The sequence below is a fragment of the Macrotis lagotis genome, chromosome 6, assembly GCF_037893015.1.
Source record: "Macrotis lagotis isolate mMagLag1 chromosome 6, bilby.v1.9.chrom.fasta, whole genome shotgun sequence".
NCBI classification, from domain to species: domain Eukaryota; kingdom Metazoa; phylum Chordata; class Mammalia; order Peramelemorphia; family Peramelidae; genus Macrotis; species Macrotis lagotis.
The window spans coordinates 231,087,950-231,108,972 of NC_133663.1; the positions used below are offsets into that span (position 1 = coordinate 231,087,950).

Genomic DNA, 21,023 nt, shown 5'->3' on the forward strand with positions numbered 1-21,023 from the left:
ACTATTAAGAGGAAAAAGGGGACAGAAAGTGAGGGAGCTGCTTTCTCTAGTGTGTCTGTGGGTCTCAAGCCATGAGGAGTTTTTCATAAATGTCTTCTGGAATCAGACAATATAGTTGTCTGTCCTCTTCCCTTCCTCCTTTCTCTGAATAACATGAAGGATGCTGAGGGAAACAAGTCTGCCAAGCCCAGGGGACAAAGCTAAATCTAGAGCTGTGTCTTCTTTAAGACCTTCAGAAGCCTAATCCCTGACTTCCAGTCTCAGCTAAAATCCCACTCTACATAAGCATCCTTTTCCAACCTTCCTTTAATACTAGTATCTTCTTTCTGTTTACTTCTATTTAATCCTGTCTAGATCTTGTTGGAACATAGTTATTGCATGTTGTCTCTTCTATTAGACTGTGAGTGTAACCACTTTTTTTTTGCCTTTTTTTGGTATCCCCATCATTTAGCATGGTACCTAGAATATGGAAGATGTTTAATAAATGCTTATGAACTAAAAATAGTAGCTATAGGTTGGCACAGTGTATAGAGCACCAGCCCTGGAGGTAGGACTACCTGAGTTCAAACCCAGCCTCAGACATTTAATAATTACCTAGCTGTGTGGCCTTCGGCAAACCACTTAACCCCATTGCCTAGCAAAAATCTAAAAAAATAAAATAAAATAAAATAAAAAATAGTAGCTATAAAAACTATGACATAGTTTTAATGAGATAGATGAATTACTCATATAAAAACAAAACAGTAATTTTTCCAATGTGTTGCATGGGATAATAATGCTGTTCTGGAAATTCTGTTTTGCTATTAGAAATAATGATATGGAAGATAATACCAGGGTACAAATTCAAATTCTAACACTACTAGTTCCACAATTATAGGCAAATCACTTAAACTTTCTAAGCCTAAATTTGATAGGATAATAAAATTTTAGAGCTGGAAGGGGCTAGAGTGGACATCTTGTCCAAACAAATCCAAAAAAGAAACTACACACCCCACCCCACCCCACCCCCAGCAGTATACCTAAAGAAGTATTCAGCCAGCTTCTGCTTAAAGACCTACAGTGAGAGGGTGGCTAGATGGTGCAGTGGACAGAGCACTGGCCCTGGAGTCAGGAGGACCTGAGTTCAAATCTGACCTCAGACACTTAATAATTATCTAGCTGTGTGGCCTTGGGCAAACCACTTAACCCCATTTGCCTTGCAAAAAAAAAAAGACCTACAGTGAGGAACAGCCTACTGTTTTCTTAATCAGTCCATTCTACTTTTGAACTATTACCATTAGGAAGTTTTTACTGATATAAAGACTAAATATGTCACTGTTACTTTACAACTTCTTTTTTTTTTAGGTTTTTGCAAGGCAATGGGGTAAAGTGGCTTGCCCAAGGCCTCACAGCTAGATAATTATTAAGTGTCTGAGGTCGGATTTGAACTCAGGAACTCCTGACTCCAGGGTCGGGTGCTCTATTCACTGAGTCACCTAGACACCCCACTTTACAACTACTAACAATTGCTCTTCAAAGTTCTTCCTTCTGGGACCAAACAGAACAAGACTGGTTTTGGTGGGTTTTTGGTTCATGACAGCCTTTCAAACATTTGAAGTCCACCAGTATGTTCCCCCTGAACTTTCATTTTTCAAGGCTAAACAACCTCAATTCTTTCAAGTAATTTTCCCATGACCTGGACTCAAGACCCTCCTCTGTTGAGTCTGGAGGAGGGAACCCAGGCCGACATCAATATGATGCATAAGCTGGTTCGTTTATTGATCACAGGATACATACTTTTATACTCTACATTTACGTAACCAATTACATAAGTGTTTTAGCAAGCATTTTTTTCACATGCATACCTTGTGTATGTCTTAGGTGATTGTTTTGAGAACCAGTGTTCTGCTAAACAGAGAGAAGACTGTTTTGAGAACCAAACAGTGATTTGATAAACAAAGTGAAGAAGGTAATTATCTCAGAATGCGCTATCTATCTGAGCCTGGGAATATACCTCCTTAGCTCAGGCATGCAGCTACTCCCTTATCTAAGCTCTGAAGTACATCTTGCTGGTTAAAGTACATAACTATTTCTGTGTTAACCCTTCATAGCTCTTAGCCTGGAATACATATGACACAACACTCCTCCAATATGGTAGCCTTCCTTTTAAATGTTCTCCCACTGATCATTCTTTGTTGTTCTTGTTTGTTTTTCCTAAAATGTAGTATACCAAACTGCAAAATGAAGATAATAATGCCTGCTATATCTGTTTCACAGGTTGTTGTGATGCTCAAATGAGATAATGCCTATAAATGGACTTGGATATCTTCAAGGCAACTCTATAATTATGATCCATAACAGTGCTGATCTGAATTGGTAGAGACCATTTCTTTACTGGAAGTTCTAAATAACAATGAAATCACAAGTTTATACATATATACATGTATATTTAAATATAATATACAAACACACAGAGTGTATACATATATGCATGCATATGTAGGTATAAAATTGATAATTATATAAATGCATTGTATATGTGTATGCATATACACATAAATATTTTCCCTATAATTATCAACTTTCTTATTTTTTAGAATTATCATATAAAGCCAAAAAGCATTTATTAATCTATCATTCATTCTGTTCTATTGCTTTTCGGTTGTCCCCATCTCTTCATGACATCATTCAGGGTTTCTTGGAGGAAATACCAGAATGATTTTCCATTTCTTTCCCTGGCTCTTTTTATAGATGAGGAAACTGAGGTGAACAGGGTTAAGTGATGCCCAAGATCATGTTTGAGGTTGGATTTATAATCATTAAGGTGAGTCTTCCTAACTCCAGGTCTGATGCTCTACCCACTGGGCCATCAAGTTGCCCTCATATCTAGTCCATATACATACCTATATATCTTTATGTATATTTTTATTTTTATATAATATATATACACACATGCATACATGTGTGTATGTGTGTTGGAAGCTTCTAATATACCATGGGAATATCACAAGTCACATTGTGTTTTCCCAGACAACAATGTAAAATAGGTGGTATAATGAATAGGGTTCTGGATTTGGAGTCAGAAGATGAGGGTTAGTCTTGCCTTAAACACTTTTTGTGAAGCTGAGTGAATCAATTAACCCCTCAGCCTCAGTTTCTCATCTTGAAAACTGAGATAATAATAGCAGCTATCTTAAAGAACTGTTGTGAGGATTAAATAAGAAAATATACGTACAGTGCTTTACAAACCTTAAAGCTTTCTATAAACGTGATGATGATGATTAGCTTTAAGTTAATTCTTTTGATTTCCATCTTCAAATCTATTTACAAATTATGCTATACTCAGCTAAACTCCAATGTCCTTTTACATATTCTTTCTACATTCAAGTCTCATTTTTTTCCCTCTAAGGTTTCTGCCATAACTCTAGTCATTAGAGATGTCCCTAATGAGGAAGTAATCAATAGTGTCTTCAAAGTACTCCATGTTGTGGTTTTGAATTTCAGTAATGATTAGAGCAAGAAACCAATTTGAACTTGTTTACAGGATGCAGTCAAGGGTGAATAATGGGACCTGGGGCTCAATAGCCACCCTTTCTTAGCTAATTATAGGAGCAATCCAATGTGAATAACAGGTATTGGATTAGACTACTCTTTCTTGGTAATGGATTTTAAACCTTAGTCAAGTCCCTAGTTCTTTGTGGTCTATAACTACTCTTCACCTTTATAATACTGAAAAAAAAGAATAGGATCCTTAAAAAAGACTTTGAAATAAAGAATCAGATGCACTCTTTAGTAACAATAATATCAGTGGTGACCTCCTCTTGATTGGTTGCCTATAATTAATGAATATTCTATTATTTATCCTAAAGTGCAACTGGACCTTGAGACCCATCTTCCTTACTTTGATGCAGACATTGAAGGAAGCAAAAGTCGGTTTGTTCTTCATTGAAATGTCCAACCAGAACTATTTCACTGAAAAAATAGAATTGAGAAAGCACTCAATATTAGCCTTTTTAAAGTTTTTCCTTCTGTAGCATCTTGAAGTTAACATCTCTTAATTCATACTCAAACTTAGTACTTTTAAATTCTGCCTAGGTTTGTCAATAATACTATATATATATGATATTTCTATCAGAACCCTGAAGTTTATTTCAGAATCAAATAAGAAAGAAAGGGAAGTGGAACTCACAGCTAGCTAATGCACAAGAGATCCAGCAGTGACTGGAACAGAATATGGGCATAAAAACAAAGAGTCCCTCCAACTCAATTGGAAAACTTTCTTTTGCAAAAGAGTGATAGGAGTAAAGGGCTCATCTGTAAATGAAGTGGAAAGAGCCTTACAAGAGGAGTTAGGAAACCTGAATTCCTAGCTTTGAATTTCATTCTTTAAAGAAATCACTTTTCCAGTGGTGGTTTTCTTGGTCTGTAAAATATTCAGGTTAGATTAGATGATGTTTAAGGTCTGAGATTACGGAATTCTATGATAATTTTGGCTGTGAATGTATGGTCTCAATTTATGACTCTGCTTAGATAATGGACCTCTAAAAGTAAATTGTCTGATAACACTATTAAAGTAAAAAAGGAAAACTATAAAGTAATAAGGATGATTTTGTCACATGACTCCTGAAAGCACCATTATTTTCAGTTCATATCTCAAATTCAATAAACCAAACATGCACCAAAATTCCATTCCAATCACCCCTGTCCCACCCCCTGACTTACCCCTACCTACCTCTTACGCTTTTCTTGGTTCAAGAAAAAAAAAGTCATGTTCCAGTTCAAAATGTTTAAAGAATTACAAATTGAGATTTTGTTTGAAGAGATTGTTGAGATATTTTGGTGTTTGATGGGAACAATTTAGTAAACATGTAAATAACAGAATTTAGTTCTGCATCTAGCAAATTTCCAGTTTGGGATTCAAGTCCTTGCTGAAAGTGCACATACACATGCCATCACTCTTTTTCCTTCAGACTGGCCTCCTTCCTATATCACTTTCCTTAACACCTTTATTTTACTGGAAAGTATGTGGAGGACCTTCCAATGGAAGGGAATAAGAAGCACCCTTTAAATTCTTAGCCAGGAAAAGGGGGAAAATGGGAAGAATCAGAGAATAAGAAGGATCTTAAAAGGACAGCTAGCATCACAGATACCTGAAAATAGATCCCCTCTAAAATATTCTTAGCAAGTGGTTATCTGGACTCCATTTGAAGAATTCCAATGAAGATACAATACTTCTATGGCAACCCATCTTGGAAAGATTTTTCTCAGACCTAAACATGAAAATATCTCTCTGCAGCCTTAATGTACTATTCCTAATTCTGCCTTCTGGTGGTCTAAACAAAATAAACTAATTCTTCTTCCATATGACAACCCTTCATAAACTTAAAAGGTTCTTGATGTTCCTAACAAATCTCAATTTATGATTCTAAAGTTTATTCTGTCTCTCCCCAAGACTTTTCATCTCTAGATTACACATGCCCAGTTTGTTCCACTTATCTCCTGGTTTATGCTCATCTCAACATTCTGAATACCTTCCTCTATATGCTTGATAGCTTGTCAATGACCTTCCTAAAATAGTACTCCATTCTGAGTAGGGTAGAGAACAGAGAGATTACTACCTCCTGTGTTCTAGTCATTTTGTCTCTATTAATGCAGTCTCTTCCCTGAAGACTATTAACATCTTTTCTCAATACAACTTTCCATCTGTAGACTCCTAATGCACCCTTTTAATGCAGTCTGCTCTCTGCCGATTCCATTTCACCTTCCCTACCTAACTTTGTGTTCTCCCAAGTTTGGACACCAGTGCTAAGTGCCTGCTACAATTTCTGATCCAATAGCTCTTCTGTCAGGAAGGTTTTACTAGGGTGTGGCCACTGAGCATCCTACAGCTTTTGAGTCACAGGTAAAATTTGGATAAATGATAGCTGGTCATTCAATGGGTGGGCAGATGAGTAGGGGATAAGTATATATGAGCTGGTAAAGTTTTGACAATTGAGCTTTATGGGAAAAAATATGCACACATACTTTCAAAATTAATCTACATTATTAACACATTCCTATATCAAAACAACAAAACAAGAAATCAAGCCTTGCTTTATACGTTTCCCATTTCAGAGGTATAAAATGCTCACACTAAAATTTTAGCACCTGATTATTAGCCCTGATTATTATGAAAAAAGTGAGACTGAAGAAATTTAAGTAATTTGCCCAAATTTTGCAGGGGTGGGTGGGTGGGAGGGTTAGAATCTAGAGGCAGAGCTAGTAATAATAATAGCTACTATTATAGTGCTTTAAGATTTACAAAGAACTATTGTCTCGTTTTATCTTCAGAGCAACCCTAGGAGGTAAGTGTTATTATTATCTTTTACCTGTGGGCATACTGGCAGATAGGGGTTAAATGAATTGCCCCATCACCCAGCTACTAAGTATCTGAGGCAGGATTTAAGTTGGGTCTTCAAGTTTAACATTCTATCCATTGTTTCATCTGCTCTTCTGATTACAAATTTTAGTGGTCTTTTCATCAGACCAGATCCCTTTTTCCCTCAGCATTTAAATTACAACCTCTAGTTCCATCTAGGAGAAAAAGAAAAAGAAAGAGAAAAAAACAGAGGAGGGATTGTGTTTGTGTTTGTGTGTGTGTGTGTGTGTGTAAAATTTGATGTTGAAAAGATACTATTATTTCTAAGTTTCAGCATTTGTAGTATGAAATAAGATTAATATGGTGTCAAGATTCTCCCCTGATGTATTTCCTTCATCTTTTTTGCCTGTAATATAATAAATTATTCTGGAACATTGCCTGCTCAAGTCACCTACCTGGGAGATCCTGAAATGAAGAGAAGGCAACATTTTCTCCATCATCGGGGGCTTGTGAAAAATTAGGATGCTGGTGACATGGGTATGTGAGATGTAGCACCATTTGCTGCTCACCTCACATAAAAAAACCATAAATTTATGGCTATGTTTTACCACATTCCTGTATTCTTTCCCAAATCTGCTTGGACAGAAAAAAATGATTTTGGAGTATTTTTGAAGCTGTTGCACAGCCACAATAACTAGTCTTAAGGAAATGAAAGTGTTAAAAAGTGAAAGGGCTAGCAAACAATCTCTTTGCTTTACCTAGCAGGACATATTGGACCTAGGTTTGAATTCTGGTTCCCTTAACTGTTTCCTTATCAGTAAAATGGGGATAGTAATAAATTGTACTACTTACCCCTCACAATCATGGATTTCAAGTAAGAGGATGTACTGGGTGTTCCAAAGGTCTTACTGAAGCTTTATTTAAGCTTTACTTTGGTATATAGCAAAGTATATAGCAACTGTATATAGAAAAGTACATTTTCAACTAGGTAAATGGGAGCTATTATCAAATACTTTAATAGCAACATAGCATTCTGATCCAACATTGGTTCAATTGCAAAAAATAAAAAAATCCCCAATGGCCTTTTAACAGGATGTGCTATAGGGAGAAAGAGTTCTGGATTTGAGAGTCAGGTAACCTGAGTTTGAGTGTCATCTCAGAGACTCCAAGGAAATAATTTCATCTCTATAACCCTCTAATTTTATCACTTGTAAAGCAGAGAAAATAGTATTTGAAGTATCTCCCTCACTGGAGTTTTGTGAGAAAAAGTTCTTTTTTTAATCTATAGAAATGAGTTCTATTGTTATTATTATAACATATGAGAAGGAATAAGCAAAGCTGATTTTTGAAGATTTTACTTTGAAAAGTAGTTTAGGGGCAGCTAGGTGGCACAGTGGATAGAGCACCTCCCTGGAGTCAGGAGTACCTGAGTTCAAATCTGTCCTCAGACACTTAAGAATTACCTAGTTTTTGACCTTGGGCAAGTCACTTAACCCCTTTGCCTTGCAAAACAAACAAAAAAAAAAAAAAGAAAATGTGCATAATACTTTTACTACCTACCTCATAAAGTTGTTATAAGTATTTTGCAAAATAAAATGCTAAGAACCTAGAATTTATTACTATTAAGGTATCATATATTGGGGCAGCTAGGTGGCGCAGTGGATAAAGCACCAGCCCTGGAGTCAGGAGTACCTGAGTTCAAATCCGGCCTCAGACACTTAATAATTACCTAGTTGTGTGGCCTTGGGCAAGCCACTTAACCCCATTTGCCTTGCAAAAAAAAACCTAAAAAAAAGGTATCATATATTATATCTTACTATTTTCTATACATTTATACATATTATTTATTTTTATATTTATTATATTATTATTTGCACAATGAATAGAGTGCTGAGCTTGGAGTCAGGAAGACGTTTATGAATAAAATATGGTCTCATCATCTAGCTGTGAGACTCTAGTGAAGTAACTTAATCGTGTTTGTCTGTTTTCTCATCTATAAAGTGAAGTGGAGAAGGAAATGACAAACCATCAATATGTTTGTCAAGAAAACTCCAAATGGGGTCATGAAGAATGGGACATGACTGAAAAACAACTGAATTCTATATTATTACATTAATAAAGACTTCATCTTTGAAGAACATTAAAAAAGGATAGTACAAAGAAGAAAGAAACACTTAAAAAAGTAAACTTAAAAGAAAATGAGGAGAGAAAAGAAAATGATGGGGCAGCAAGATGGTACATGGAATTAAGCATTAGACCTGAAATCAAGAACACCTGAGTTCAAATATGGTTTTAGATGCTACTGAGCTCTCTGACCCTGATCAAACCACTTAATCTCTGTTTGCCTCAATGGGAATGATAACACCTGCCCTATAGGGTTGTGGTGAACATCAAATGAGAGAATATTTGTGAAACATCTATCATTTGTGAGGCACCTATCAAAGTGCCTTACTCATATTGATGATGATGATGAGGGTCCTTCATTCTCAAAGAAGACCATGACATTGGGAGGTGTGTGGAGTGAGGAGGATGCTGTGCTCACTTTCTTCTCTAGAGCCATCTAGGTCCAGTGGTCAGATATGAATTAGGACAACTGGAGGTGGTCCTGGATGCTAGGCAATCAGGGTTAAATGACTTGCCCAAGGTCACACAGCTGGTAATTGTCAAATGTCAAGTGTCTGCAGTTGAATTCAAACTCCCATCCACCTGATTTCTTTTATTTTTTAGGTTTTTTTGTTGTTGGTTTTTTTTTTTTTTTGCAATACAGTGGGGTTAAGTGGCTTGCCCAAGGCCACACAGGTAGGTAATTAAGTGTCTGAGGCCGGATTTGAACTCAGGTACTCCTGACTCCAGGGCCGGTGCTCTATCTACTGCGCCACCTAGCTGCCCCAATGCCTCACTCATATTAGGTTATGGTGATACGGTAAATATCAGTCAAAGGTAAATATAAAGGATCTCTCTGTTGTCCCACATGGACTTAGAAAACCACATATTAACATTATCTAAATTTTTCTGAATTCTTAGATATTTTGTTAACCATTTCCCATCTAAACTTTAATCTGGTTCCTCCTGCATATTGGAGGACTTAAAGCAGTACCTGTTTTTTGTTTGACATTTCTACTGTAGAGGATGTAGAGGATAATCAGCATGACCTCAAGAGATTTGCTATGTAGCTAGGAAGAGGTCCTTAAACCCAGAAATCTCATTATCATTATTAACCCTGTTAAAGTAACCTCTAGATGTCACCCTTGGACAACTGCTCCATGACAACTAGCAATTAGCAGCCAAGACTAAATCTATTCCACATAGGGATTTCGGAAACCTTAGTGCATCTCTAGCAAGATTGCTGCAGTCACTAATAATTTGGACTTCTTCCTTTCTATTTGACTACAGGGGGAATAAAGCTTATATTTCAGGAATAGACCAGGCTGGTGTAACTCCAGAAAAGTCTGAGATGGCTCTGTACTAAACACTTCAGATGGAAAGGGAAAGAACAGAGAAAGAGAGAAGAGACACATATCCTAGTCAGGAAGCTACTTCAAAGAAATTATCTGGAGATAGTTTCCTTCATAAACCATGTAGTTTCTAACAGTTTAGAAAACTGATTTGTAAAAGTTTTTTATTCATACATGAATAAAAGAGTGCAGTCTTCCCATTTCAAAAATCAAAAACAATACTTCTGAATTTTATAGGTGGGAAAGTACTGTGAATGAAGTGATCACACAAAAATACATTTGTTTAGGGGATTATGATGGCTATCCTCAAATATGGCAAGGGCTGTTCTGTGAAAGCAGGACTGATTAATTTAGTTTTGTTTGGCCCCAGAAGCAAGAATCGGGAACAAAAAGTAGAAGACGATAAGAGGAAGATTTTTAGCTCACTTTAAGGTAGAACTTCCTCTAATGCAAACTACCCTCAATGGAGTGAAGTAATGAATTCCTTCTTCCTAGACAAATTCAAGCAGAAGTTGAATTATTAATTGTCAGACCACACAGAAGACATTCATGGATTAGATCTGAATTGAACTTGATATGAGAGGCAGTATGGTATCACAGACAGAGAGCCAGTCTTAAAGTCATGGGTTCAAGTCTCTCTCCTAATATAAACTAGTTATGTGACCCTGGGTAAGTCTAAGTGCTCAATTTGCAGAAGTGCCAACCTACATCAGGAAAGGGAACTTTCTTATCTCTGAGTTCTCTGTACTAATGATATCATAGGTTTAATCCCTAATCCTACTGAATTTAATAAATGCAGCAGCAGCTAATAAATAAGATGAACTAACAGTTATATATCACTCTGACATTTAGAAAGGTCTTCCTATTTATTATCTCATTTAATAATCATGAAAAGTTAGTGAATTTTTATTATTCCCATTTTGTAGATGAAGAAGCTAGTGTTGAGAATGGATGATAAAAAAATATTTGAAATGCACATTTAAAAAAATGAATCAGGTACTGCTTCAAGGTCACATAACTACTAAGTGTCTAAGGCAGTAAATGAAATCAATTCTTCCTGACTCCAAGTCTAACATTCTCCCTCTAACTACCCAGGAAGGTCTCTTTCAACCCTAAGATTTTGATGTAATGCCAGCCTTAAGGTTGTTTGGGGGTTTTTTCCCAAAAAAATTAACCTTTCTCTTCATGCTCTCCAATAGATGTTCCATTATGATATGACTGATTGGCAGAAATTGGTCAATTAAAATAACTGTTGCCAAGCAACATTCAGTCTGGGTCCCTGGAAAAAAGGATACATTGACTACATTATTGAACACTAAATGCTGAAACCTATTTCACACTGTTGTCTCTATTTTCATATCAAAGATAAGTGTTCTTCTAGACCAATCTTCAGGGTCATTTTTGTGTGGGGGTAATTCTACATTCTGCCTTGAAAATACAATTTGAAAATCAGCTTTCATCAGATTTAGAGAATCTCAGAATTGGATGGGACCCCAAAGACTATTCCAAATTCAACTTTTTATAACAATCCCACAAGTTGCACCACACCTCTATACAAATACCTACACGGTTGAAGAAGAAACTTTTTAAATTAGCTCATCCCACTTTTAGATAACTCTCACTGTTAGGAAAATTTTACCTATATTACAAGAGTGGAGTAATGATCATCCACAAAACAATGCCTCACTAGGATCTCACATATCTCACCTAGATAGTTGGATACTGACTCACTAGAGCCTGCTCTTATACTAGTAGGTTTTGTGAGCCCAAAGAAAGATCACTCAGTCATGATTAAGTTCAAATTCTCTCAACATTTAAGGGGAAATTGCTCTGGGGTAGGAATGTATTCATTACTTTAGCCCTTCAGCCCCAATCAATGATTTCTATTTACACAAATCAACTATTCACAATAATGGGAGCTTTAGATATGGAACATAATCATTTATGTAGCAATAAGACAAAATAATAATAATAATAATAACATGTATTAAGCAAATACAAAGACTCATGTATTAAGCAAGGACAAATATTCAGGGCAGCTAAGTAACACAGTGAATAAAATGGCAGAAGTGAAGTTAGGAAGACTCATCTTCCAAAGTTCAAATCTGGTCTCAGACATTTACTAGTTATGTGACCCCGGAAAGTCACTTAGTTCGGTTTGCCTCAGTTTCCTCATCAGTAAAATGAGCTGGAGAAGGAAATGGCAAACTACTTCAGTAGCTTTGCCAAGAAAAATCAAATTGGGTCACAAGGAGTTGGACACAATTGAAACAACTTAATAATAACAAATACCTAAATGTGATGAATAATATCTATTAAAATTCACACATAAACTTCAGTCATATTCCATTTACTAACAATGCCCTCAAAATTTGTGGAAGGAGGCAGCTAGGTGGCACAGTGAAAAGAGTACCATCCCTGGAGTCAGGAGGACTTGAGTTCAAATCCTACTTCAGATATTTAATAATTACCTAGCTGTGTGACCTTGGGCAAGTCACTTAACCCCATTGCCTTGCAAAAACTCTAAAAAAAATTGTGGGAGAAGAGTGAGAATACACAGGAATCTGGTGGGAAGCACATAAGAGAGAATCTTTAATGTTATTGCTCCATTCAGGAAGATCTGCTGTACCCTTAGATACCTCTCTGTTACTGGCTTCTCTTCTGGTCCTCACTGCTCTCTAAGCAAATCTTTTCTCTGTGGACTTTATAAGTACTTTCAACTTCTGTTCAAAGAACTTTGAAAGAATGTTGCTATGCCCCCAAAGTCGCTAATCTCTGGGCCAATAATAACACTATTCAGTTTATACTCTGAGGAAATCAAAGAAAGAGCAAAAGGGACTATGTGCACAAAAATATTAATAACAGCTCTTTTTGTAGTGGCAAAGAACTGGAAACTAAAAGGGCTACCCATCAACTGGAGGAATAGAAGTACAAATGATAGCAATATAATAGGATACTATTGTGCCATAAAAAGGAGATGGTTCAAAGAACATGTGAAAACATATTAATAGCATAATAGAATTAATTAATAACATAATTAATAGAATAATTTCTAATAATAGTAACTTTTTAAAGACAAATAATTTTGAAAGACTTAAGAACTCTAATCTACATATGATCAACTATGATTCCAGAAGACTGATGAATTATTCTAGCTACCTCCTCACATACTTAATAGATTTACGATATGGAATGAGACTTCCAGTTTTGGGACATGGACAATGTAGGCATTTGTTTGACTTGACTATCCATATTTATTAAAAGAGTTTTGTTTATCTTTTGTTATTGTTATTGTTTTTGTTTTTCAGTCCAAGTTCCCAATACATTTAAGTCCTTTTAGTTTTTCCAGCTTTTTAATAAAAATTGACCTTCTAAACCATCAAAATTTTCATTTTACAAAGTGCTTTGTCCCTACATTTATGCCACAGTTCATTTTCTTTCCAAAACTATTCAAATCCCTTCTGAAAATATTTTTAAATGTGCATTTCAAATTTTTTTTTATCAAACCAAGGCTATTCTTTCCCTACTCCTTGTATGCATTGAAATGTTGATTTATGACAGTGGTAATATCTTGCATCCTTTATTTGTTGTTATAACTCTACACAAAAATACTTTTGATATCCTTTTCAGCTCTAAACTGCTCTACATGAAAAGGGCTCTAGTACTTGACACTCAAATCAGATCTAAATCAACATCTTCCAAATTCCAACCATTGTTCCTAGCTCTAATATCTCTGACCAAGCAAAACACACACTTGGTGCTTGGAACCAATTGTATCAGTAATATAACCAACAATGAACTATTATAATCTCTTGAGTCAAGCCTGCTTTGCACTCGATATACTTGCCTTATTAGCTTCTTATTAAAATCATCAATAGCTTCTTAACTGTTCTAGTGATTATTCATCTCTAAGGTAGAGTAATAGCAAGATTCAATTCAACTCAACAAATTGTATGGGGAACACAATGGTTCTATTAGGTAAGGGTGAGACAAAGTCTAGGTCCTTAACTTCATAGGTGTGTTAAAATTATATCTTATTTGGGTCTCCAACACCACCACCACCACCCTAGTCATATAGTAAGTTTATAAGTAGACAGTATAAAGGGGTAATAGCAGGAAAAAAAACTTCAAAGAGCAATCTGGAAATCTCCTAAAACCATCCTAAAGATCAAAGCATAATTTATCAATTGTTAACTAAAAATCACATTCTGGTAATATGAGTGGAATCAGGGGAGGAAATCTGGACTTTGCTATTTAGGTTTTTGATCCTTTAATATGTAAAACAGACAAATTCCACACATCAGCAGAACACCAAAAAGTACTGATAATTTTGAGATGATGTAGACAGTTTGACTTCATAATTTTGCCAAGTTTGAGTCAGTTTCAATATGTTAATGAATGGACCCCAAATATGGCACAGATAAGAGTTAGTCTGCTCCACCAAAACCCCATAAAACAAGATTGCAAATTCTGCAACCTCCCCTCCCCCAACCTTCTTTCATCTCCAACAGGACCATGTTGCCTGTGCTCCCAATTCTAGTCCATGATTACATGAATGATGATCTCTGCCTTTACCCCTTCCCATCTTCTTCCTCATGCTACCTTTCTCCATCATTACATCTCTTCCCATGTGTTTCTCTATGTTCTTTTTTGCTATTTGGCTCTGTAGCCTCTGTACCTTATTAAAATATGATTGCAGCCCCATTTCCTACTGCCATTGTGGGTTTTAGACCTTAGCTTAAAAAGATCAAGGTCTCCCATTACATCTGGGACCATCTTCAGTTGTCCTGGCTTATGTCTTACCTCTGGACTCAGATGACTCTGGAGAGTGAGTAGTTGATGACTTTGCACAGCCCTGCCTCTCTTAAATCCAGTTCATTTGCACATCAAGATATTACCCTCCTGATGTCTTTGGTGCCTTGTCTAGAACAAAGAAAAAACCACCACAAACAAAATGCCAGAGTTTTCAAAGCATGCTGGTCCCCATTTCATAGTTTCATAAATTTATTATTAATTCAATAGAGTTTAGTAGGTGGCTATGTTATATAGGAGACATTGTGGTATCTAGTAGTGACTAGAGGACCAGATTCAGAGTCAGTTCAAATCATTCCTTTGCTTTGAGGCTCTGAGTAAGTAGCTAGATCTGCTTTATTAGAGTTCTGTAAAAGATCCCCTTACTAAGGAAATCATGATGAATGCATAAAAGAGGTATAAACAAAGGATATTGTGATAAGAAGGGTCCCAACCAATGGGAAAAATCAAGAAAGTCTTCATGGAGGAGGGGAAATTTGAGTTAGGCTTTAAGGATCAGTAGGAATTAAATCATCAAAGGAGGGGGAAAAAAAGTACAAGGTGTTTTTGGAGGACAAAGAGTTGCATAGTCCCATTTGACTGAAGGAAAGAACACCTGAAAAATCACAATGACATTAGATGATGGAATGTCAAACACTAGGCTAAGTTTTTTTAACTTTATTCTGAGGCAGGTTGATTTTAAAATCAGAGGACCTGGAGTCAAATCCTGGCTTTACTGAAAATGTGATATTTTAGACAAGTCTCAACCTCCCTTTGCTTTAATTTTCACATGTGTAAAATGAAAGAGTTGACTAATTGACTTATGTATATTCTCATTCTATAGTTTGTGAGTAACATGGCAAGGCCTGTGCATTAAGATTAGTTTGACAGTGATATGAAGATTTGACTGAAAAATGGAGATAACTGAGGGTAGAACAATAACAATGGTTATTGCAATAGTCCAGATAGGTGATAATGAATATCTCTGCTATTTGAATTGGGGTTCATGAGTCAGTAGAAAGTATTTGTTAAGTTTAAACCAATAAAACTTGGTAACTCTTTAATCTATAGCTTATTACCCTAGCAAGAGTTGAAAGGAAACTTGGTGATCATCTAGTCTGATGTCCTCATTTCACAGATGAGGAAAACTGCAGTCCCCAAAGAGAAAGTAATGTGACAAAGGTCTTTTTTTGTGTAATTTTGTAACTGTTAAGGCCAGGTCAATGCAAGGAGATACAGATGTTGTTCCGAATAAATAGTTTAGGTCTAGTATCTTCTTAAACTCAGACCCACAGATTGGTTTAAATTCCTTTTGTCCTAGTTACTCAGGTTCATAGAGCCCTATAATTAGCTTAATCCTTATAGATAATCCCATCTTCAACCATTTTTTGTTCTCATTAATGGTTTTAGAGGCAGATAAGTAGAGATCAGAAGCAAATTATTGGGACCTCCTTAAAAATACTGTTTGGGACCAGTATACAGACTAATTAACACTATAGGAGGATGCAACTAAATTATACTGTTAGAATTGCAGTTTTTTTTCAAAATAAAAATCAAACATACCACAGAGAGTACTAATGGGAGTGTCTAATGGGGCTACTTGCCGAATCATCAATAGTCTGAACAAATCAAGAATTGTATTTAGGCAGGTATATAGGGTAAATCATGGAGAAATCAATCTCAGAAAGTCCACAACTGAGCAATCACATGAAATAGTATTTTTTAAAGGATAATATATTCCCAAGAGAAGAAAGGGTAGCTTGATTAGAAAAAAGACTAACAAATTCTTCTTGATAAAGAATCTAGGTACAAGCCTGAATGCTGACTTTAAAAATGGTTATAAAAACTCAGGATATTTAAAGTATCCTGTCAAAACCATAAAAATTGACCCAACTGCTGGAAAAAAACAACTTATCTGAAGTAGAACTCTATCTATTACATGCCTGAGCAATTTCTGGAACAACAAAACACATTACTTGAGGATATAGGCTCATAGAAGACAAAAATACAGAAGCTGTCTTCTTGCTACTCCAATATAAGATATACCAGTGGGTGAGGATTTCATCCTTCCAGTCTTGCACCTGTTTATTTTTTCTTTGTTTTTTCCAAGGCAGTGGAGTAAAGGGACTTGCCCAAGGTCACACAGCTTTGAACTCAAGTCCTCCTGACTCCAGGTGTGCTGCTCTATCCACCTCACGGTCCTGCCCTCCGTTTATCCATAAGCCATGCAATCTGACTATCAGATGAATTTATTCTTTTTTTTTCTTCCTTTTTTTATTGCTGAAGTATAAAAAAAATCATTCAGTGATTGTGAGAAGCCAGGTAGCTAATTGTGCCTCCCTCCTCACCCTATCCTTGGTTCCCCAAATGCCAACATGCCTTTCCCATTTTATCTATATAATGTTCCTTGTGTCCCCCTCTCCCTCATCATTATTATGGCTCCAGTCTATTATAATGTGACCACCTTTGAACTAACTATATTTCTGAAACAAACTCTTTACCTTTGATCCTTCTTTCATATAGCAAAAAGAATCATCTTCCTCAAGTAATATTTAGAACAAGCTTCTCTGATAAATTTTCAGTTTTCTTTAGGATCATAGATTTATAATCAAGAGCGTCTCACCCAATCCAATTATTTTATCAATGAAGCTATCAAGTAGTGTAGTGGATAGAAAACTGAACCTGAAGCCAGGAAGACTTCAGTTCATATTCAGTCTCTGGCACCTGGAAGATCATTTACCCACAACCTTAGTTTCCTCATCTGTAATAGTACCTATTTCCCAAGGTTATTGTGAGGTTAAAATGAGGCAGTAACCGTAAAACCCTTCACAAATGTGAAAGTAGCATATAAATGCTTTATGTGATATATTGTTGTTATTATCACTGGAAAATGAGGCCTACAGAGAGGACCTTGTCCAAGGTTACACAGGTTCTAGGTGACAGAGCTGGGATTTGAATCCAAAGCATTCTATCACCATCTCCAGTTTTCTTTCCACAGTACCCTGTTGGATTGTATGCACATTTCTGGGTGTTGGTACCCACAATTTTGGGTATTGGTTTAAGGTCTTCTTCAATTACAAAGGAAGGAAGCAATCATTTATTAAGTATTGTCTGACTAAGTGGCAAACACTATTCTAAGAACTTTATAGACATTATCTCAAGATGAGCAGCATGGTACATTGGAAATATATTGTCATTCAGGGTTAAGTGACTTGCCCAGGGTCACACAGCTAGGTAATTATTAAGTGTCTGAGGTCGGATTTGAACCCAGGTCCTCCTGACTCCAGGGCCAGTGCTATATCTACTGCGACACCTGACTGCCCCTAGATAGTAAATTCTTAATAAATGCTTTGCTATAAATCTAAATATCTAGAGCAGATCTTAAAAATAGTTTGATAACTGTTTCTTAATAATATATTTTGGCTTATTCAGAGAAGGGTTCCCTAGGTCTTACCAAAATCCCAAATAGAGCCATGGTCCAACATAAATTAAGGATAAGTAAGGCTTCCTTTAGGATGTTGAGGGTTTAAATTCTATATTTTTCATGTATTTGAATTCTCTAATGTTACTGCTACTTTCATACAGTAGAAGAGGGTCTTCTACTTAGTCTCAGGGCCTAATGTATACTGACAGAAATGAATTCAAATAAAGAAAAAAAAGACCTAAATCAAAAACTGTATGGATTAAACAAAATATTTCCAGATTTTATTTATTCTACCAATTAGCTAATTGACATGATTCTTCATTAGTTTGTCATCTTTGATCTGAGCATATTTTAGACTTTTACTAGCAGTATAAGTTCATTCTTCCTTTTATTTTTTTTTTATTTTAAGGGTTGGGGTTTTTTTTTTGCAAGGCAATGAGGTTAAGTGGCTTGCCCAAGGTCACACAGCTAGGTAATTATTAAGTGTCTGAAGTTGGATCTGAACTCAGGTCCTTGACTCCAGGGCCAGTGCTCTATCCACTGTGCCACCTACCTGCCCACATTCTTCCTTTTATTAAGATTTCAGACTGTTAATCATAGTTCACACTGATAGTAAGCTTGAAGGTTTACAGGGTTCCTTCTTTATGATGTAACTTGTGTCAAATGAAATTCCAAGAGACAAAATTCCAGGTATGATTATTAAATCTATTAGTTAGTCTAGCAATAACCAAAAAATTGAGGTTTTTGATCTCAAAGACCCAGAGTGTCTCAGCTCTTTAAACTCAAATCTGCCTCCCTGTCAGTTCATCCTTGGGACCTCCCCGACAAAGACAAGGCGATAGACATTTTAATGAGGAAGTAGGCTAAGAATTCTCAACTCCTCCCTATTACTTCATCATCATGGAGGTTGCAGTTGGGAAAAATAAGCTGGTTATGAGGCCAAACTATCTCTAACAATCTTTATCTAGAATAAACTACTCCAATCAAGATCACCCTGGCTTAGTTTTCTCCTTTGTAGACCAGGTCACCCCCCCAACTTTGATGAGGGGAATTGAAAAAGCAAAGTGACATGTCTCTGGGAGAAGACCTAGCTCAGCTGGTTTTTGTTTGTAGGTTAAACAATTGTAAAGATCCCTGCTCAGGTAGATGCCTTGGGTCCTGGGAGTAATTACAATCCTCAGCTAGAATAGGAGAAGCTTCTTTAAGCTTGTCAGAAAAAGATATTTTATAGATTTATATTAAATATCAAATGATGCAGTATAATGTTGAATTTCATCCCCACAACTCCTTCCCTGAAGTCATGATGTCTTGATTGATGGTTGCCTCAAGCACACACCATAACTATAGGTATCTCTAGAATGATTTTATTTCTGGGTTATCTCTTGCCAGCTGCCATGATCCTATATACACTCCACTACACCCTTTTGTATCTAGACCTATAATCACCTCTATTTACACCTAGAAAAGATGTATCAGATACATCCTATATAGCTCTACTTACTAGTCATGTAACTTTACAAGCCAAAGTATCTCTCCTTGGCTACCATTCCCCAATATATGTTATCTCCTCCTAAAATAATATAAGCTCCTATAGGACTGAATACTAGTGTGTTTGAATCTTTACTATTAATGTGCTAGCACATTAATAAATGATTCTAATTCATTTGTGTGAAGAAAATAAGGCACAGAGAATTGAAATATTTTTTCCAAGAATGACCTATTATAATTCTAGAAGAACTAGAATGAAGCATGACAGAAAGGGCAGAGATGTAGTACAGAATGAGACATATAGTTTTTGGGGAAAAAAATCTAATGAATTTGTTTTACTTGATTATGCACATTTTACAATAATTTTGATCTTCTTTTTACCCCAATTTTGGGGGGGGGAGGGAAGAGAAAGTGAAAACATTATCTCTGTTGATTGACTTTTTATTTTAAAAAAAAACAATGATTTGCCTTGGTCATGCAATAAGCTCATAAAAGCTTCAAAATTAAAGAATCTTGGTATCCTTACTGCCCAGAACTTTCCATTGTCCTACTCTTTCTCATGATATCTTCCTCCCTATTAACAATGTGTCCCCACATCATGGGTCTGCCAACTCACCTAGCTAATCTGAGAACAAAGCTTTTTTTTTTCCTTTTCTTTTTTCCTTTCCTTTTCTTTTGACTTGACTGCTCCCTAACACAAATAAAGGTTAGAGTAAAGGGGAGGGGGCATTGAAGGAAGACAGTGAAACACTGAATATTACTTTATTGGACCATTGCTTTTCTTTCTAATGACTCCCATGCTCAATTTGCCTGAAATAAGGAAGCTGGCATTGGGTATGTAACAGATGGATCTGCACAGCACTGCCATCTGAACAGCTGTACCTACAACACTGGGCACACAGCTGTTGGACATATCCATGGCCAGCCAGGCAGATAGCTCTTGGGGTATCTCCAATTGCTATGGGCAAGAGAACAGCTCAATGGGTTTGCTTCGCCTTCCCTTTAAGGTAGATGTTTGAGACAAGTGACCATAAAACTGTGATCTTCTCTTTGTTCCTTGGAACCCCTACTTGGAGTTTTTGTTACAGGATCCATTTGTAAAGAACCTTCTTTTGGCTCTTGCTAGAATGAAACCTAATCCAAGAGACACTCCTATGACTGCCTGGGACACACACATGCATCAGGCAGCATGTGGAAGTATCTTCTCCAAGCATGTGTGAACCAAGAGAAGCAGGGCAGGGAAAGATGCTGCTCCTGGGTTTCCTCTTTTAGTTAAGGCTGGTGCTTGCCAGAGCTTCCTTCCAACAGCTGTGCGTGGGATGGAAAGACCATTTCCATCCCTGCTGATCCCTTTCAAGGAAGGAGAAAGAAGAAGATGAAGAATGAGTATGAAGCAAGAATATGCTGCCTCCTTGTCCAAAAAGTGTGGGGAAGGGACTCTGGAGAGGATTAACCTGTGTCTCCTCAAGCTGGAGGGAAAGGAGAAACAAAAATATCTCTGATTTGGTCCCACTGAGAACTATGTGTT

The 21,023-nt window shown here is 36.4% G+C and overlaps 1 long non-coding RNA gene across 4 annotated transcripts in view; it reads right to left on the reverse strand.

The window, feature by feature from the left end:
• Window positions 1-3,748: 3,748 nt before the first annotated feature.
• LOC141492064 (uncharacterized) overlaps window positions 3,749-21,023 on the reverse strand; it is a 41,200-nt gene continuing 23,925 nt past the window's right edge. For all 4 annotated transcript variants that reach the window (XR_012469844.1, XR_012469843.1, XR_012469842.1 and 1 more), the window contains one exon: window positions 3,749-3,951. This is a non-coding gene — a long non-coding RNA (uncharacterized LOC141492064). The remainder of the gene's footprint in view (window positions 3,952-21,023) is intronic.